Genomic DNA, 16,860 nt, shown 5'->3' with positions numbered 1-16,860 from the left:
CACCAAGGGAAAGTTTTGATCTGTAGCTGCACCAAAAGAACAATGTATGCTCTGTCACATGTGTGATGCCACCTTCACATGTCAGACAGTAGTGAGGCACCAGCACTCATCACACACTGAAAACAAGTGACCTCTTGGGAGCAGATGCCCATTTACTCACTTAACCAGACACATGGCTGAGGACAGTGATCTTTCACTTCTTTTTCTTTGGACTGTAACACCGAGGAGTAGAGGTCTGTTGCATAGAATTTAGACCCACTACAACAACAAACCTTCCTTGATTGATCACTGTTCAAAGCAATGTGTTGTCCTCTGGGAGCAATTGTTTTGGGGATTATACTCAGTTGTGATCCAGGTCTCTGGGCTACTAGGCAAGGCACATCAATATGCACCAAATTACATATCTACACAAACAGTTACTCATCATGTGTGTCACACATGGTCCATCCCAAGTCATCAGGAGATGTCAGAACCTAAAACATTAACTTGGCTTTTTGACAGGAAGTAATATTTCCTGTACTCCCTGTGGCTGCTGTGCCCCCTGCAAATGCCCATCAAGGTCCGGGTATGCTGCTGCCAGAATGCGGGTCCCTAGGGGGGGTCATGCTTCAAGGTGTGCCCGCCCACATTGGGAGGACAGCCCTATCTGAATCTTTGAGATCTTCTGGCCCAGCACCTCAAGTCCTTCCACCTCTTGCAACAGTGGGCACTTTGCCAGCTATGGAACCCAAGGGTCTGCACCTCCTGGGCGATGGCTCTCCAAATCTCCTTCTTTTGATGAGTGTTTACCTATATGGATTCAAGAGACAAATCAAGTGATTACAAACACATGTTTTTGCTCAAATGGTTGTGTCATACACGTCAGAAACACCAAGCATAAAATGTGCAATTTGTCAACACACCACAAGTGTGAAGCACATACCAATAAGTAGAGGGACATGACTACACACTTTTGGATTCATCTGCAGACTTACCCACTACCCAGCTCAAGGCCTACAATGACTAAGCAAGCCTAATGACATCAGGTATTCGATGCTCCAGCAACATGTACTGTGATGTGAGCCACAATGAAACACCACACAGCAAAGTGGTTTCATTAGGCCTGACTGGACAAACACAGTTACACTCTGCAACACTGACTCAATGCATACAGTCCCTACAGGCAACTATCATAGTACAGACTTCACCCTTACACTTGAGTGATAATGAAAGGGCTGGCATGGTGGGCACGGAAAGTATCTTCCCTGTGCATGTGTGGACATGTGGCCTAGCAAATGCAGACTCATGTCACTTCAGAGTAGGTTTCGGTGGTATGTACCTGTACCACAAAACACTTCTTTAAACATATGTTTCTAACCTACAAAGAGAACAACTCAGCAAGTTGAGCATCAGAGGATGGAGTGCTGGGGACCTGGGCTAGGCTGTGCATGAAGGAATTCTTCAAATAGGGCACAGAGGCTTCAGGAGGTGAAGAAGACGCGTTACACAGGGCTACTGTCACTCTCAGGGAAGGCAAGGTCCTACCTCCTCCAAATTGCGTCAGCAGGACCTCAGGATAGCCTATGTCGATGGGTTCCACCCTCTGTGTCCTTAGGAACATGCTCGTCGCTGTGAGAGGAGTCCAAGGGTACCGGTCGTCGTCTTGGGAAGTGCCTGCGTGAGCATGGGAGTGAATCTGTAATCCCATGGGAGATTTCTTCGGTCCTTCTGGTGCAGAATGAAGACAGGAAGTCCCTAGAGCGTGCACATCGTGGAAACGTTGCAGTTGCTGGCTGGAGCTGAAGTTGAAGAAGAAAAGTATCCCTTGTGGATACTTTGTTACTATTACAGCGGTTCCTGGAGTAGGCTGCAGTTGATCCGAGGTCAGAGGGTGAAGTAGTAGTTGCATAGGATTGCTGAAGAAAACTTGCAAGCAGAATCTAAAGAGAATCCACAGGAGAGACCATAAATAGCCCTGAGAGGGGGATTGGCTACCTCATCAGGTAAGGACCTATCAGGAGGGGTCTCTGACATCACCTGCTGGCAGTGGATACTCAGAGCCCTCCAGAGTGCCCCCACACCTTGCAAAGCAAAATGGCTGAAGTCTGGGACACACTGGAGAAGCTCTGGGCACCACCACTGGGGTGGTGAAGGACAGGGTAGTGGTCACCCCCCTTTCCTTTGTCCACTTTCGTGCCAGAGCAGGGGACAAGGGGTCCCTGAACCGGTGTAGACTGGTTTATGCAAGGAGGGCACCATCTGTGCCCTTCAAAGCATTTCCAGAGGCTGGGGGAGGCTACCCCTCCCCAGCCTGCAACACCTATTTCCAAAGGGAGAGGGTGTAACACCATGATCTCAGAGGAAATGCTTTGTTCTGCCTTCCTGGGACTGAGCTGCTCAGACCCCAGGAGGACAGAACCCTGTCTGTGGGGTGGCAGCAGCTGTAGCTGCAGTGCAAGCCTCAGAGAGCTGGTTTAAGTAGTACTGGGGGTCCATGCTGGAACCCCCAGAATGCATGGAATTGGCTCCCCAATACCAGATTTGGAATGGGGGGACAATTCCATGATCTTAGACGTGTTACATGGCCATAATCGGAGTTACCATTGTGAAGCTACATATAGGTATTGACCTATATGTAGTACACACGTGTAATGGCGTCCCCGCACTCACAAAGTCCCGGGAAATGGCCCTGAACTATGTGGGGCACCTTTGCTAGTGCAAGGGTTCCCTCACACTTAGTAGCTTTGCATCTAACCTTCAGCAAGTGAGGGTTAGACATATTGGTGACTTATAAGTTCCTTAAGTGCAGTGAAAATGGCTGTGAAATAGTGTGTGCACTATTTCACACAGGCTGCAGCGGCAGGCCTGTGCAAGGGTTTGTCTGAGCGCCCTATGAGTGGAAAAATCAGGGTGAGAAAAGACCTTTGCACTATTGTATTTGTATTTGGTATTCGTAAAGCGCATTACGGCTGTGTAATCGAAGCGCTAAAGCGAAAACAGTAAGTGTCAAAGAGCAAGAGGAGGGCAAGAAAAAAGAAAATACAGAGGAAAGAGCCAGGTTTTTACCAACATCCGTGAAGTGTCTTCAGAGTGATATAAGCTTGAGTGACTTTGTAAAATTTCATTTTCAAAAAAAGTTGCTACCTTATTACAGAATTCTTGAGAATTGTCCACCTCAGAGGAGGGAGGGGGCACCATCAAGGTCCGTATCACACTAAACAGTTCCCTAGGGGCGTTCAATGCCCCCTTAATCCTTAGAGTAAAATAATCCAATTTGGCCTTAAAACTACCATCTTTATAAGCCTTCGGACCATTCTAATCTTATCTTTCTCTACTGAATTAGGAGCTAACGTCCATCGTCTTTCTTGCTGACGATATTTCCTTTGTAGAAGCTTGAGGTCCTTAGTAAAACATGGACATCTGATTTTTTGTTTCCTGAAGGGGCCGAGGACTCAACCGGAGCAAGTTGATTGGTAGCATAATTAATACCATAATTAAAACTGTCTAGAGCAGACATAGAGAGATTTCCAGCAGCTTCCCAAACAGCAGCCAAGGCTGGGCCTAGCTGATACTTTTTAATATGATTCCAATGTCTTACAGATTTATGGTTAGCACTAATGTATTGAACGGAATGTACAATCATACACCTAAAGGTTAGGAGATGATGATCAGCCCTCTCAAGTGGCATGTTTGTCACCATCACCTGGTCCTCAGGATGGGCAAAAATCCTGTCTAATATGTGGCCAGCCATGTAAGTGGCAGATTTAACTTTAAGTTCCCAGTCAAAGACGGCCATGAAATTTAAAAATTCCTTATTATGAGGGTATTGACTATCGTCAAAATAAAGATTAAAATCTACTATTATAATACATTTTGTGATTGTGGCTAACGGCTCGATCAAATTAGGCCAATACTACAGGAAGGTAGAGTAAGGACCTGGAGGTCGGCAGACCAAAGTCCTTCAAGTAAAACAGAGTTTTTTTTACGAATCTTGAAATACATTCCTTTGCAGATCGTAGATATGGGATTAGCAGCATCCCACTGGCGCATGAGATAAGACTTACATATAATGGCTAACCCACCACCTCTGGCTTTAGTTCTATTCAGTCTATTAAAGGTGTATCCTGGAGGCGTCACCACAATAAAATCCTGATTGGAATCAGCCTTAGCCTAAATTTCCGTAATAAAAAGGCAGTCTAACTTATGGTGACCAATCAAATCTTCAATTTCCAACTGATGTTTAGACAAGGAACGAGCATTAATCATAGCACAAGCTAAAGGATCAATAATTTGAACCACTTTTGTTTTAGCCCTTTTGCCTTCCCCATATAAAGGACAGCAAGCAGCTGAAGTCTGGAGTGACCAACAGCAGTGTTTGCACCACCACTCTGTAAGATTGTTTGAGGCCATCATCATCGAGTACTTACACCGCAAGCCTTCTGCTAATGAGTGGAAAGTGTGAGATGAATAAGAAATCCGGCTCGAAGTTGCCTGTGGCAGAGCAAAGTCCCCAGTCCCCGGCCCCGGTCGGACGCAGACGGGCTTTCCTTAGGCGCGTCCAGCTCTGTGCATCCACTGCGCGGCACCATCAGGTCAAAGATAAGCATGCCGGTAGAGACGTCAAAGTCCACGTGACCGGCACATGACCGACCGGAAACAATAATGGAAGGGAGGGCTCTGACAGACCCGCACCTTCCGAGATACAATGCAACTGGCGTAGTGAATGTTAAGAAACCAGTAAAAAAGTAAAATGTATGTCCATAAATACAATTTAATATATAATCAGCCCAACCTAAATGCACTTACATTCTCTATTCAATTACATCATTGTGTCAAGGATGTGTGGACCTGCATGGCGTTCTCGTTCAATTGCCTGGTTTGCCTTCCACATGTCAACGCAGATGCACACAGTTTCTTCACTGTCCTTTTTGGGCACTATTACTATGGAAGAAACCCATGATGTTGGACCAGTGGAACACTCAGTAATATCATGCTTAAATAACGATTCAAGTTCCTTTTTCAAAAGCTTCTTGTAAATGAAAAGTAGCTTGTCTCTGTCTCTGATCAATAGAAAGGACATCCTAATTAATATGCAGTTTTACTTTCATAGTCTTAAGCTTTCCTAAACCATGAAACAATGAAAGGAATTGATTTACTATTTTGTGATGAGCATTCATGTTGCAAATCACAGAAATGAGTCTCTTATCAGGAGCCATATTGAAACTGAGTAAACAGGCACCTGATACTGTACCATGAAGCACATGGATTGGTGCATGTACCTTCATTTTCTTATGTTTCACTGTCGCTACAAATGAACCTTGATTCTTTATTGCAGCCCGAGTAAACACTTTAGTCCTCAATGATAATGGAGATAGTTCATTGCATTTCTCTTCAGGCACTATGTTTATCACTGCACCACTGTCGATAATGTAAGATATTGAAAAACCATTTATTTTTAGTGTAATGTTTGGACAGTGTTTGTATGATTTTTCTGCTTTGGCATATCAACTTTTCTTTGACTGACATTTTTCTTCACATGCTACCAGTCCAACATGGACACGTTTCTTTGAGGTAAACATTGACATGGCACAATCACTTTCTTCACTTTCACTTGTTATTGAGATTGATGAACTTTTTGACAATGAATTAGGTTATGATCAACTTCTTTGAGTATAAGTTTGTCTTAACTGATGTCGCCACTTGGCTTTGTAGGAGTGTGTTGAATGTTGCTTCTGGAACATTCTGTCGGCCATTTTGTCTTCGCGCTGTGGCACACTTACTTTTTCCCTTCGCTGTACACACTGTCACAAAATAGATCTCTTTTCCACAGCCTTTACACAACTGCCCAATAGCGGGACACTTTCCTTCATGTTGAAATGAAAATCCACATCTAAAACATAACTTCTTTTTACATGTAGAAATCACTTTGTATTCATTAGTCTTTTGCTTTGGCTTACCTTTCACACTCATGACTGATCCGCTCTAGGCACCTAGGACCTTCATGTCAGCAGCATGACTTTCAGCACACTCCTCAGCTCTCGCTCCAGACTAAGAGTTTCTGTCAGCATTCATCGTATGAATAAATCAGACAAACATCCATCAATAACTCTAAGACACATAGGTTTTTCATCATTGCGTTCATTGAACTTACAGTGTTTGATGAGTGCATCGAGTCTTTCCACAAATTCATCAATAGTTTCACCAACTCTTTGAATTTCTTGACTGAAAATGTATTGAACGTAATGAACATTTGGTACTGGATTGAATTTGAGATTCAAAGTGTCTTTAATCTGACGGTACATGACTTCTTTGTCACTTACCGGCATTTTCTTTATGACTTCTTTCACACCATCACCAGCAAGATTTTTGAGATATTTGATAGTCTTTCTGTTATCAGTATCTTGAAATGCTTCAACAAAATCTTTAAATGTCTCTATCCAAGCAGTCGGTCTGTTGCCAATATTTTGCTTTTTGGTGATATCGAAAGGGGGTGATTTCAGGATGGTGGTAGCATGATAACTGTTTAAGGGACTGGCTTAAGCTGTAAATAAAGGTTTCTCTGATGCTTTTTGCTGGAAATCAGGATCTGTTTCATTCATGCTCCTAACTCGGCCCTGCAATGGACTGGCCTCAGGGTCATCCTTGATGGGCTCCATCGGCAGAACAGCCTTCTGCCAAAATTCTCACCGCTGCAGGTATGGACAGATCTGTAGACACAACCCCAGGTACTTCTCCTTCAGATACTCTCGGCCACAGGATGATGACTCTGCTTAGCAGGCTCTGTAAGTAATTTATTTCCTCCTTTCTACACTTCAGTTTGCATTTTCTGACACCTGGTTGATCTCTGGCTTGCATTGTTTCTGTTTGCAACTTTATGTGGTAAATTATGACTGTCTTTGACTGCTCTTTGTAAACCTGGCTGCATCCACCTTCAGTGTTAATAGTCCATTCAATGTATAATGTAATTTTGCGTGGCAGCATGGTACCGTTTTGCATTTTCTGTATGGCCTTGGTTGTGATTTCTTGATCACCGATGTGCAGACTTCTTAGTGAAGCTTTATTTATGTTCCAACAAATCACACCTGCTGGAGTTGTGCTGACTCTGCATACGCCAACCTTCAACTCAACACTTCCACAAAGGCACACGTGGCATGCATGAGCAGTTTGCTTGGACCACGGCAAACTCTCTGGGAAAGCACTGCCTTTCTTTGGATTATTTATCCCCTATCTAATCAGATGTCTTTATTCCTCTGTGTGTATTTGTGAACTCCCCACATTTTAAACTAATCCTTCATTACATTCTGTTCTATCAATTCTGTCACACTGCTATGGAGTCTGTTCAGAGCCAAAAGGGTTCTGTCATAGATTTGCAAACACTACACATTGTTTTTAGCATCAACTGCAGCTGGTAGGATATTATTTGGTGAACTCACAAGTCACATTGGAAAGAAGGATTGCCTCCAAGGAAGTGCTTCCATTGCAATGTAGGATCTGCGTTGTTCTCAGCATGTCAGTGATTATTTGATGAACACAGAATCTATCTTGCAAACTACAACCCTCAAAGCAACACATTGAGCACTATAGGCAAATGTGTACAAATGTGTACTTCGGATATGATCAACATAAGTATTTTAATGCTTTTTAGTATTTACCAGATGCTATTTTGAAATTAAAAAAAATTGTGCAAGTAAGTCTGCATAAAACCAAATATAAATGTGTCTTTAAAAATAATATGTGAGCATTTATATAATTTATTTTGACGATCGTTTGGTAAGCCATTCTTTCTAATTTTGGTGGTGATGCTTTTAATATTCAAAGCTTCGTTTGTGCAATATGGCTTTGTTTATTTCTAGTACTAAAACCCATAATGTTACATTCATATAAATAGACATATAAAAACTCTTGCTACGATTTGTTGTTGACTGTAGTTGCAAGTACTTGTCTGTCATTGTGAACATTTAGCAAAATCATATTCAGAATGATAGTTCACTCTTTGGTTTATGGTTTATACGGACTGTTTAGTTTTACTATTAATTTGTTTTTAGTTCATTATGAATATTTAAATTAACAATATCTGTCTTTGGACATTTTGCACTTTGTTTTCTTGCCTGTAGTAAGCAAGAAAAAGTAATTCAGTAGATAGTCACTGAAAATATTGTTTTATTTAAAAGAAATTATTTATGTGGATTCGTGTTAGTTTTTGTAGTGCGTCCTTAGAATATTCGCGGCTTAAAAATAAAAGCTGTTCAAATAAATTAAGCCAAATGGTGTGTTTTTAAGCATGATTTAATTCAATTTTATAAAGAGACCTACACGTTTTAAATGAGGTCTACCGTAGCTAATTTAATTGCATAATTACATGGAACAGTAGAATGCCAGCACAGAACGCCAAAAAACAAACATGAAATGATCTACACAAACATTCCCCTTCTACATAGTAGCACTCGCCTACAGAAGAAAGCTAGTTATAACTTAAAACAATTAGTTATAGCTTACAATTGTTATGCCGTTTCAATGTTAATGTTCCACTTCTCCCTTCTAGAGTCCGCTAGATTCATTGTCATTCACTTTCCTCAAGACGCCATACCCAGAAACTGCAAACTTAACCAGGCATTGGCAAATACAATAAGCCTAGCTTTTATATACTGAGGTATGCAAACACATGCATATTAAATGCGGTTTGTGTGTGTTAGCACACTGAGGTCGGATTTATTGCCTCTGTCAACTCTTGTTTTGGTAGGAGCTTTTTTTTTTTTTGTTTTGTTTTTTTTTATGGGCAAATGCATGCCTTTGCTGGAAGAAATATAAGAACCAAAGTTTATTATCCATGATTTACAATTTAAAATAGATTACATTGGTGGTTTTGTCCAGATTTGAATTCTTACCACGTTTACTTACCAGAAATGTTAAACAGCATTTTTACATTTCCCCCTGGTGTTGGCTTGTTGAAGAGACATTATGCACTGTGTCAATATGAAACAAGCATTGACAAAGCCAGTTGGTTTAGCCTCTACAAAATCTATTGGTTTTATCAATGTTTTTTAGACATGTCACACAGCAGCACTAGTTTAAAAAAAAACTTTGACATGCTGCACTGCACCTAGCGCTGCTGTGTGACATGTCTAAATAAAAAGTGACAAAACCAGAGGTCAAACCTATTAGCTTTGCCAATGCATGTTTATTTAAGTTCAAGTTAGAGAGAAAGCAGCCTCTTGATACGAGTCTAGATCAAAGCACACATTGTTCTGAGACATTAAATGATGAAACAGGGAAGGCGGGAAGTGGGGGAATGAAGGGCCAGGGTAGGGTGGATGAAGGAGGAAGAGAGATGGTGAGAGAAGAAAACGAGAAAGGAGGTAGAAGAAGAAAGAAAAAGCAGAGCTATGAGGAGAGAGGAGGTACAGCAATGGAGAGAGGTTAAAACAGCAGGAGGAAGGGGTGCATGCAACGGACGGGTTGGTGGGCATTCGGCATGCAAGTTGGGGAAGGGAGAGAGAGTGAGGTGCTACAAGAGGGTAGATGTGTGCAGAATGAGGGAGAAAGTGAGACGAAGAGAAGTGGGTTAGATGGAAGTGGAAGAGCGATCTACGAAGGGACGGGGAAAGAGTCAGAGGAGGAAGCGAGGAACGGGAGTGGAACAGTGGGATGTGAAACATAGAGAGGAGTGAAAAAGAAACAATGGAGAGCAACAGATCATCACAGAGAAGACAGAAGAGTGAGGTCGAGAGGGGATGGAGAGATCAAGGGTACAAGAAAGATGGACCGCGCGGAACTCAGTGAGATAGAGGATGGGAGAGCGAGGAATAATGAACGAGAGCAGGGTAAATAAGTGTGATAGGGAGAGTGGAAGAGGGAATGGGGGCAGTGAGTGATGGAGAGTAGGGCTTAGAGAGAGCTGGAGGAAGTGAGTGCCACAGGCACAAATCGAGCGAGTGAGCAAAGCTTCGGTTTAGAGGCCCTGCCGACAAGGGACCGATGACATGGCACGTGTGGAATGAAGGCGAGGAGACGTGGGCTAAGATGGAAACCCTGCAGTGGGGAAGACCCAGTTTAGGGGAGCCTTGGAGCTTTGAGAAGGGGACACAGTAACAAGGCCCCAGTTGCAAAAGGCGGTGCTGAATTCTGTAAAGATGGTCGTAGCTGCTCGTCTCCCTGCATTGGACTTCCGCCATTGGTCTCAAAATCAGGGTTGTATTAAATCAGAATTCCGAATGCCAGGTTCTGCATGAACAGAAAAAAGTCACAACCTCAAGAAGTTATAAAGATTTCTCTGTTGCAAAGCTTTGCTTCTATACAAATGTTATGAGAAAAATATTTCGATGGAGATTTTCCTACAGCTTCTACGCACACAAAAAATAGTTCCACAAAAGCAGATAGAAACAGTACTTGGTCAACGGGAAACTGATAAGAGCAAACACACAAGGAACAAGCATTGGTAAATGCAGGAAATATGCTACAGCCAAGTGAAAGATAAGAAAAGTAAATTGCAAGAACAGGAACCAATGAAAAACAAGGGGCGGAATGCAAGCTCCTTTTAAGATTTATACTAAATACAATAGATTTCACAACCACACCACAAGCAGTGTGCAGGATAAACCTAAAAACGTATTCCTCTCCACAGATCAGAAGTTCTGTTTTATTTTCTGTCAGCTTTATTCTTTACCACTCTTCTCTCTGGTTAGATCTGCACTACTGACACTGAATTCAGAAGGGTGGTAGCCCATTTGATTGGATATCTTCATGTGCATGATGTTAAAGTTTTACTTCGGAATCAGTTGTTATCTCATTTCTGCTGCAGGAGCACACAAGGCATATAAATCATTTAGGGGTCTCCAGGGGTTGCAACAGTGACTACTGGCTTGCCCCTTGCGACCCCGGCACTTCCTTTGTGGACTCAGGGGGACAAGACAGTGGTCTGGAATAGAGCAGCAGCTCATCCGTAGCTCCTACTTATGGATGTCTGTTGGGACACCCTTCTCCTTGTTTTTTAAATGTGTATGTGCATGTGAAAATGAAGGGCAAGGGGTGTGTGATGTCACCATGGCTACCCCTTGCATTTTGGTGAACTGACGTCCATGACACAAGGACTCAAACAACACACGAACTTTGGCTGTGAGACTTCTTCTCATAGCTCTTCCCTCCTCACACATTCCTCAACATGGCTCTTGTGTGACTCCATGTTTTGTGTGGCACCTTCAGGCATCCCTGCTCTTTAGGCTGGAACACAGAGTATGTTGCCTGCACAGATAAAAGTGCAAATCGTAACTGGACTCATAATATTCCATCACACAAACTGATGGTTAAAAAAATAAAACTGTGTGACGACCTATCGGTGAAATACGGTCACATGGTCGCCAAGCCAAATATCAGACAAAAGTATCCAGAGTGTAGTTGCAGAGGCTTACCAGTGAATCTTAACAACGACCTGCATCATTGATTACTATTGTGAGAAATGCTAGTAATCTGGTTCCATACTGCTCAAATGGGTTTCAATTCTGATGTGCCAATCACTGTTTTTCATTACTGTCCTTTGTAGGAAAGTGGAGAATTATGTGGTGTGGGATTAGTCCTCACCATGTAATACTCTTAGTACACCTCATAGATTGTCCTTGAATTCACACTAGTAAATCCATAGCTCAGCCCTGGTACTGTGGCAAAGAGCAGTCAGTCTTTACTTAGAGCTACGTGTGTTAAGCATTTCACACCACAAATATGGATGATAAGTAATTGACACAACTTAAAAGAAATCTGACACCAATTCATAAAAATAGAGCTTATTTTTATATAAGTTTCGAAACTAAAACGAACACAATTGAAGGGGAGGTAAGAACTGACCACCACCTTACACCAGCTAAGGGCACACTGCCTCTAAGGTCTCTCTGTGACCTCCTCAGGGACCCCCCTTACCCTCTTTATCTTTCTTAGCACAAACTGATCTGGGGACACCAACCTGTCAGCCACTATGGTGTGACTGGCATATGTGTCTCTTAAACCAATGACAGGGATCCTATTCACCTGAATGGGGTGAAATTGCCTACTACCACCCTCAGGGATCACCTGCTCACCAACTGGACCTTTCTCCCAGTTTAAATCTAAGAGGACTTCCTCTTCTGAGGATTCCTCACCTATGGCTACAATGGACAGTCCAGTGCTAACCACGTTTTGGGGCAGGAGGCATCCCCTCTGATATGACCTGTCTTCTGACAGTCAAAGTACAGAATGTTGACTAAGAGTGTTTACGCCCTGGGTCACCTTGCCTCTGCTTGTCACAGTTGGGTTTGGTCTTGCTCTCTTCCTTTTTAAGGGTTCTGGGATCCTGAGGGAGTCTCTTTGACGGGTTTAGAACCTCCCTCCTTTGCTTTTTTTTAGGTCTAATCCCCCCCTTCTTGGAGTCACCCCTATGGGTCTTTTTGGGTACGCTTGACCTAACCCACTTAGGTTTCTTAGCCAACTCCCTGAGACTAGAAGGGGATGAATCCACTAGATACTGGCGTAACTTACCTGAGGTACAGTTTGTCAAAATGCATTCTTTCATAATTAAATCAGAAAGCATCATATGTGTCAACCCTCTTACTATATTTCCAGCCCTCCAATGCACTGACTGAGCAGTCCATAAAGTCCACCCAAGGCTGGCGTAGACCTTTCTGGGTATCCCTAAATTTCAGTCTAAATTCTTCAGTGGTGAGGGCAACCCCTTCTGAGAGTATCTCTTTCACATGTTTGTAAGATTCAGCCACTTCCTCAAGAAGGGTCAGAAGTCTATCTTTGCCCTTAACTGGGAATAACTTCCAAAGTAGAGAGACCCACGGTTGATGACCTCTCCATTCTACAGGCCCTCTCAAAGTCTGCAAACCATTTGTCAATGTCATCAGCATTACTAAACTTGGGGACATGCCCTTTAGGAATTTCTGGGTCAAAGGACTTAGCCTTCTCTCTTGGTTTCTTTTCGCTGCCACCATCCTTGGGCCATAGGCCCAGCCTAACCCTTCTCTCTTCAAGGGCTGGTTTACTTTCCTCAAGTTCAAGCTTTTTCTCCTCCAAGGAGATTTGGTTAAGTTTGTCCTCAAGGATCCTAGCCACCCTCCCAACTGGGGGACACTAGAGTGACTACTGTTACTTCCCACTGGTAAGAAGGATCTGGGGAAGGGTTGAGAGTCATGGTCTGCACCTTCTTCTCCATCATCTTCTGGGACAAGGGCCTCTTCTTCCTCCACTACAAGTTCACCTTCTGAGGAAGAAGCCTCCTTCTCTACTTTCTCTTCTTCATAGAGGCTGAGAGCCTTTTTCAGGTGCTCATTTTTGGCTGCAGCTCTATAGCCAATGCCACTAGCTTCGCACAAGGCTCTCAGATCACTGATTCTGAGGGCTGGCTGGATGGGCAAGTTGAGAGTCTTGCCAGCATGCATTGTGCTTGTTAACCTAAGAGGTGGGACCTTATTAAAAATGTGGAAAAACTGTTAGCAAAAATTCCTAACTCACTAGGCCTATTGAGTATCCCGTTGAATGGGGGTCTATCCAGAATCCTTACAAGCCAAATAGAAAAATGTAAAAACATTTTGGAAAAATACTTCTTGATGCTAAAGTCAATTTAATGGCTTTCTTGTGCAGAATACACTTTAAAAAAATAAATTATTGAGGAGAATCAAAAATCAATCAGCTACCCAAGATGTATCAACGCTCTAATACAGCAACAAACTTATATGAATAAAAGGTCACAATTTACAATTTAGAATAGTTGATCTCAGCTGAACAGAAATTGAGAGACCTGAAAATAGTGAAAGAAAAATCCTAAAGTGCCTTTGTGTTAATATCGTAGTCAGATAGCAACTGTCGCAGGTATAATGAGTTATGCTACTAGCAGCAAATCACTAAGTAAAGTGCTATCACACCATCATAGAGATAGTAAAGTGCAAATGCATAGCCAGCTGTATTGCAGCAGCCATCCCCTCCAACCAAATCATTATATTAACACCTAGAAACAGAATAAAATAGCAACATGCCAGTGTCCCTCCTTTGTACAAATAGAGACACATCAGTAAAACACAGAGAGCGAACAAACCATTTTATCCTGCCCCCCTCAAATCATCTTATTTCAATACTGATGTGCAAATGTGCAAAGAGTTAAAATGCTAATAAACACAGCAATCACATGTACCCAAAACTCATGTGTATGGAGATAGTAAGAAGGATCATATCCTAGGTGATTTCCAGCTTCCTCTGGAACTCGTCTTGCACCTGAAACCCTCACCCCCCCAACCCAGAAAGAGCTCATTGTGCCTGCAATAGCGCAGCTGGTAGACTAGGCCACAGCACTTCCAATACCTCCAAGGATCCCCATAAGGCCCGAAATCTTTTTAATCCCCTTACCTGACTTGCATATGCCACTTCAAATATTTTCATCCTGAGCATTTTATTCAACCACTCCTGGAATACTGGAACCCTAGATGATCTCCGGTTCTGCAGGATCAGAGATAGAGAGACTACTGAGGCAACAGAAACAAATGTCAAGATCCATTTTTCCATGCCCAACCTCTGGTCCTTACTAGCCAAGCCAAAGAATGCCATCTCCGGTTCCGGGTCCTGCTTTGTCTGGAGGGCAAGGCTGAGATCAGCAAAGACCTTTATCAAACTTTCTCTAACCTCTGACAGGTAAATCAAATGTGCAACCAGACCCCAATTCACGATTGCTGGAAGCAGAAATAATGATCTATTTTATGGAGGGCCTCAGGAGTATAATATGTTATCCAATGAGATAAGAATGAGATCCTGTTAAAAATAGCAACCCTCAGTGCCTTATGGTCTAGCAATAAAGTTGTATTCCATTCAACCTCCGAAATAGTGCATTGTGTGGAGAGTTGGATTCTTTTAAGAAACTTCCCAGTTGAGGCCTCTCAGCTTGTCCACGGAGTAGTCTGTACCAGTTACCTACCCCCTTCAGATTCAACCTCACAAGTGATCGCAGGACAAGGTGGGGATAAGTTCTGGAATCCAAGCAGTGGTCTTTCAAAAAAGTTGGAAAACTGCGTAAACCCCAGAAAAAACTGCTTACAGGAGTCTCCACATCAGGCTTGTACTTCCTGCCATGTGATGCACTTCCCCCTTAACAATAAATGGCTGCGTTCTTTAAACCATCTTGATATTCCATAACCTTGCCTGACTCAGTGGTACTGACAACCTTGCATACCTACACTCCTGCAACGTAAGATATGCAATGCCTCCTGCAATAATTTTGGATCGACAGAATACTTGGAAAAAACGCACATCTCTTGCAGCCCCTTGTATCTGTTTTTCATGGATAACTTGGCTGTTTTGATAACACTGGCAGCTGAGTTCCCCCTTCCCGGATCATTCTATTATTATAAAGAAGATCAAACATCCTATCTTGATCTATTGACCTGGCTAGCTGATCAACCATAGCAGCATAATAATATGTCTGCATATGGGGTAGCACCAAACTCAACTGATTGATATCAAGTTGAAGTACCGACAGTATAACCCTAGAGGCGTTCTTGTTCCAAACAAAATACCTTAAAGTGCATCTAATTCTTGATTTTTGATTGTGATGGGCACATTCATAAAGAGAAAGAGCAGCAATGGTAGAATTGACATTTTAATAAGTGCCACTCTACCCACTATTGTTAAGGAGAGCAGAGCCCATCTCTCCAACAAGCCCCTTCTCTTCTTGAGCATCTCTGCATAATTGAAGTGAAAACTCAGCATAATTCCTTGTTAGATGGATCCCCAGGTAGCTGATCGGTTTTGTTGTACAGCCTGTTGCTGCAAGCCTGTAGGGAGTTCACTAACTGAAGAACTGAATAAAAGCAATTCAATTTTAGTCTGATTAATTTTGTACCCCCCAATCTCTTCAAACTATGCAAACTCCTTAATGACCTCCTGAATGTTCTGCTCCTCTGACCTAAGATATGGAATAATGTCAGCCAGAAACGTTTTTAACTTCGGCATCCCATCAAGGGGTGCATTAATTGCCTGCTTCACCCAGATCCTAGCAGCTAAGGGCTCTCTAAAAAAAAAATTGGGGACAGGGGGCACCCATGTCTCATACCCCTCTTTATATTTAGCACCTTTGCCAAAGTAGCATTCACATAAATATGAGCTTGTGCCCCTAGATAGAGATTGTGCAGCTTCGTGATGAACCCAGCAGGGAGGCCAAACCTCCCTAAACCATAGAATATTGCGTACCAGTTTACCAACTTTTTATGCATCAACCATTATTACTACAGCATGAGTCTGATTGGCAGAAAAATAGTCTACTACCTATAATAGGAACACCGACATGAGCCAACCCGTGACAAACGCCGTCTGGTCATGATGTATTAGTGCCTGTGCTGCCAGAGTCATCCGTCTCATCCAAACTTTCATTAGCAACTCAGTCCGTATTTAAAAGACTAATTGGATAATAGGAATAAACATCTTTGGGGCAGTTGTCTTTCTTTAAAACAACTAATGTCTGGACTCCTGAAAAGATGTTATAGAGTATCATAATGGAAAGGGTGCTATAGAGACATATGAGCTTGTGCTTATATGCCTGCACCTTAAGTATAATGCTCCATAGGGCGTGGTTATGCTGGTGAAGATGCTCTGTAAAGTAGCTCCAGGCCCCCAGCAGTGAATCTGTTGTCTACCGCCACTCCGCAGGGCTGTCAGGCCCAGGTTGAGCCGTAGGGTGGTTCCAATCTGCATTGCCACTGTAGAGGACCAGTTTTGGTGCAGGAGGCTGAGCGAAAGCATTGGAGGTGACAGTGTGGCTGGAAGGATGTGCGGGGAGGTGGGCTGAGCCGGCCTTGCCACGACGGCCCCTGACACATGCAGCGGGGGTGGGGAGAGGCCAGAGCTGCCTCGGGAGACAGTGGGCCTATTAGA

This window comes from Pleurodeles waltl, chromosome 6, assembly GCF_031143425.1.
Source record: "Pleurodeles waltl isolate 20211129_DDA chromosome 6, aPleWal1.hap1.20221129, whole genome shotgun sequence".
NCBI lineage: Eukaryota > Metazoa > Chordata > Amphibia > Caudata > Salamandridae > Pleurodeles > Pleurodeles waltl.
This window is presented reverse-complemented; position numbering follows the sequence as displayed.